Source organism: Olea europaea, unplaced genomic scaffold (genome assembly GCF_002742605.1).
Source record: "Olea europaea var. sylvestris unplaced genomic scaffold, O_europaea_v1 scaffold3997, whole genome shotgun sequence".
In the NCBI taxonomy this organism is placed as follows: Eukaryota; Viridiplantae; Streptophyta; class Magnoliopsida; order Lamiales; family Oleaceae; genus Olea; species Olea europaea.
In genome coordinates, this window is record NW_019259568.1 from 34,611 (window position 1) to 38,551 (window position 3,941).

General features: G+C 34.6%; 2 long non-coding RNA genes across 2 annotated transcripts; one reads left to right on the plus strand and one right to left on the minus strand.

Moving 5' to 3' along the window:
- Positions 1 to 1,602, plus strand: LOC111387374. Its single transcript, XR_002701395.1, has 2 exons — positions 1 to 698; positions 962 to 1,602. It is a non-coding gene; the product is annotated as an uncharacterized LOC111387374 (long non-coding RNA).
- On the minus strand, positions 1,467 to 2,201 carry LOC111387373. Its single transcript, XR_002701394.1, has 2 exons — positions 2,056 to 2,201; positions 1,467 to 1,725 (listed from the first exon to the last, which is right to left on the minus strand). It is a non-coding gene; the product is annotated as an uncharacterized LOC111387373 (long non-coding RNA).
- Positions 2,202 to 3,941: the final 1,740 nt, after the last annotated feature.

Genomic DNA, 3,941 nt, shown 5'->3' on the forward strand with positions numbered 1-3,941 from the left:
GTTCGACATTTTAAACTTCTGTAACCACTCAAAGACATGGACCTAAATTTAGTGACCATTGGAACAATTAACTCTCAATGATGGCCTTCTAGAGATTGTTGGTTTTAAAAATGCTTGGCATAGACTGGTCCTGCTTGCTCCTAATGGACATGTGACACATCTTGCATAGGTTAGAATCAAGCAGAAAGTTGGGAGAAACTTAGGGGGTGTTCTTTTCGTATTTCAGTTTTATAGTTTTGAATTTTGTCTTTTAAGTGTTTGTTTTGAAATTATTGAAAATGCGTTATTTTTGTTAGTCCGAAAAACTATTTCTCAAAACAAAAAAATAAAAAACATGTTTCCTTTGAAATTTTGAGAATCATCACGACACCACCATCAAGCATCAAGCACCGCCAAAATCAACCAAAATCAACTCCACTGCCACTACCATGAACCATCAACCACTACCACCACCGTCCACAACCACCAACAAATTGAATGCAAGAAAAAAAAAAACCACTTGTCACCACCGTCCACAACCACCAACACCTTCAATTGCAAGAAAAAAAACAACTAGCAATACAGTCAAAATTGGTTCATGAACTGTCTGGCTTGATTTAGCCTATTGGATCGAAATTGGTGATGATCCATGGGTTCATTTGGTTCCCTTCGTAGCCAGCGTCCAGAAGAGAGAAGGCAGAGCTTATCGGAAAGAGAAGGTAGACTTTGAAAAGAAAAATAAAAGTGTTTCCCGTGTTTTCAATTTTTTTGAGTTCTGTACTGAAAAAACCCAAAACAATTTGTGTTTTCTTCACAATTTTTTTTTCGTTTTCGAAAACGGGAAAGAGAACGCGTTTTCACCGTTTTGAAAAATCAAAAACAGAAAACGATCCGAAAACAGCAAAGAAAACACACCCTCAGATTCCATTAAATCAATGACATGAGCTATTGTTGATGTTTTTTTGGCTTTTCATCTGTTCAGACACAGAATACATTTTGAGTTTCACAAGGGTGCCGCTGATCACAACTTCACGAGGATTGATGGGGAACCATGGTAACAACCACTTCCTGTGGATGGTGACACTGTTGTCGTACAGATTTCTCACCTCGGCCAGGTGAAGATGCTTGCTATCAAGTCTGCAGATCCAAAAGTGGTCACGACCCCTCGTCTCCCAACATTCAGGATGTAGATGAAAGGGATAGCGACTATGAACACGAGTATGTAGAGGAAGAATGGGGAAAATTTGGTGCAGCAGATATATTCAAGATTCCAGATGAGGTCGACATCTCTCATCCCAGTTAAATCTCTTATTGGTTGAAGTTATTAAAATAACTAAACTTCAACACTTATTAGTTGGTAATAATCTCGTTTCAGCTAAATCATAAGGTTAATTCATTTGTTGTTTGCAAAAATTTGTATTAGGCAACATTAAGGGCGTGATGAATTTTGTAACAATTCTAAAGAAATTAATAGTTAATGAAAATGATTTCAACATGGCTAAATCACGAGGATCTGAATTATTATTTGTCATTTAATACAGCCTCTATTTTGATAACCTGTCTGAACCATTCTTATCATGCAAAAGATCAAATTAACTGTTAGATATATATTGAGAGAGATTTAAACAAAAGGTAACAAATGAAGGTTACTTCATAACCCCCGCATATTGGTATCCCCCCAAGCATTTTGTGACAGCTTCATTAGCTTTCTGAGATTCTGTCCGTTCTTCTCTTTTCTTTTTCTCCCTGAAGGCCATAAACATTAACAAATGTCACAAAACTAATCTGAAGATTTATTGTTGAACACATGAATCTCGTAATGTAGAGAAGCACGACTAGCGAAAGCAAAAAGAGGATGTAACATTTTATTGTTAATGAAGAAGTTGATTGAATGTGAAAAACAGTCACTTGTATCCATCAATTGTTATGATTTTAGTTGTAAAATAACCACATCTCTAGGAAAGTAGACTGCACTAATAGCACCACGAAGTGTTGAGTTATTATATTTACTCTTTCTTCTATAATAGCTTTGAATATTATCTAATCCACCTTATTGAATAAGAGCGAAATTCTCACCTGTCGACATATTCCTTTAGCAGCTCTTTTGCTTGAACCAGCTTAGAGAGCAGATTGCGGTAGACATCAAGATCACGATCAACACTTCTCTTATTTATATTCAGTGCAGCGCAAAGCTGTCAAACCATGAAAGAAATAAGTTAATAATAGTTCGCATCTCTTTTTTATTATTATGATGCGTTGCTACTTAAAAAAAAGACGCAAACACGTGGTTGCACACAACTCTGTAAAGCGGATCATTTTCATCCTGAATTCAAATGTTCATAGCTTCAATAACTAGAGACACAGTGATGTTTGGAAAAGGAATGAAGAGACATTTACTCATAATGCATGGCTGAATAATGCTTGTCAGGAACACAGAGGAAGATGGAGAGGAAGAGGAAGAGGGGGAAGAGAGAGATCACTCTTAACATCTCCGCCCCCTCCCCCCACCAAATCCAACTCCCAAAATGAAGAATAATAGTAGTAGTAACAACAACAATAATAATAATGACTATAATAACAACAAAATAATAATAATAATAATAATAATAATAATAATAATAATAATGCACAATAAAATGTAACAATCTCATTTCAAGGGCGATTTCATTCTTACAATTACAATTGTGAACTACAATAAACATGCACACTCCACACATTACATACATATAATATGTCTACATTCACCCATGCAAACTATTGGCAATTGATCATATATATATGCCCTTTGACTACAAATCCTTCATAGAATATTAAATATAAATATCAAATAACTTTTTTAACCAGTACGTAAAAATATGCGGTAAATGAGTTGTAAGCCCAACTCTTTTTACAACATAAGTTACGCATAAGATACTTCCAGCAAGGTATAAATATTATACATCTAACATTCAAAATATAACTGTAACGACTTGAGCTTGTACCTAAACCGTTAACTCATAAATACTGTCATTTTGGGAGAGTCTATACATATCTTACTCCTCATAGATTTCTATTACATTACCCAGGATTTGAACTCAAGACTTCTACGAGAGACTTAAGTTGAATTTCAGTATCAATTAAGCAAAAATTCGTAGAATAAGATGTGTACAGACTCTCTCAAAACTGACACAGTACCTATGAGTTAACGGCTTGGGTACAAACTCAGGTTGGAACAAAAAATGTACTTTTGGCTTATATTAAAGCGTTTCGTGCCATCTTTTGAAAATCGAACTAATCAATTATATTATGTACCAAACTTGAAACCTTTCTTGTCCTGTGGTATCAATCGTGTATCAAAAAATCAGTAGCCTGACCTCTTCAACTGGAAACGCTTCATCATATGAATCTTTCTCAATTTACATGCCCTTAAGTCTAAATATTCATTTTAATTTCGTGAAGCCACGAAATCAAAATGAGTAATGCATGTAGCATCACTAATATTTAGTACTATTTTAGATGACAGTGAACTATGCATTTAGAGTAGTGCTACGTAACTACACTGAATCAAAATATATGAGTCTTACTCTTCCCAGGTGTTTGGCATGTGGACCATTGAGTCAACCTAGTATGATCCACTTTTTCCCCCAGGAAAATTAATTTATTTTATTTCTAGGTTGCCTAGCTGATCGGGTATTGCATATATAACAGGCCATGAGAAGTGAGAACCACTTACGTTTTATAATGTCTTAAAGTTCAAGAATTTAGCAATTTTGTTCAATGTATAGGACCAATTAAGCCCCCATTTGAGCCCCATTATTTCAAATTTATAATTTTTGGAATATCATTTTTTTGGAGAATGTGTGATTGAAAAGAAGGAAAAATTTTCAATTTGCATGTAATATTATTTTATGGAAGATTGTGTAGTTGAAAATAAGAGAGAAAAATTACAATTTGAAATAATGGGGCCTAAATTAAATAGGTGG